The 371-nt window shown below is 38.0% G+C and overlaps 1 non-coding gene across 1 annotated transcript in view; it reads right to left on the bottom strand.

Moving 5' to 3' along the window:
• Positions 1-299: 299 nt before the first annotated feature.
• LOC116686239 (U5 spliceosomal RNA) overlaps positions 300-371 on the bottom strand; it is a 116-nt gene continuing 44 nt past the window's right edge. The window contains exon 1 of the small nuclear RNA XR_004331200.1: positions 300-371. This exon is cut by the window's right edge and continues 44 nt beyond it. This is a non-coding gene — a small nuclear RNA (U5 spliceosomal RNA).

The raw sequence follows: 371 nt of genomic DNA, 5'->3' as shown, positions 1-371 counted from the left end.
CACAAAGTTTCATAAACTTTTCAATTGGTTAGTAGAATTGCAGTAATCCATCTTAAAAGTGACAAATGCATGGACTAGTTTTTCTGCATCAATTTTAGACAGGATATTCTTGTATTCAATGTGATAACTAGTGCACTATGGAAACTTCGGTAGCCCTGGCCACGATTTCACGACAAGGAGATTTTTCTGTGAAGGTTATTGAGAGTTCAACTCTGTCGACACAAAAAAATAAATGTGTTTCCGCCCTATTTAGGGTGCTGATGAGTAAAAGCAAAGGTAAGCAAAAGCAAGTATAAAAGACTCGGCCAAACAGCAAAGCTCACCAAAAATATTTTCAACTCATCGGCGTTCCCCTCCAAGGAAGTCTTTAG

This window comes from Etheostoma spectabile, unplaced genomic scaffold, assembly GCF_008692095.1.
Source record: "Etheostoma spectabile isolate EspeVRDwgs_2016 unplaced genomic scaffold, UIUC_Espe_1.0 scaffold337, whole genome shotgun sequence".
Taxonomy (NCBI): domain Eukaryota; kingdom Metazoa; phylum Chordata; class Actinopteri; order Perciformes; family Percidae; genus Etheostoma; species Etheostoma spectabile.
Note: the sequence above shows the minus strand (reverse complement) of the source record. Positions and strands in the feature narration are given on the sequence as shown.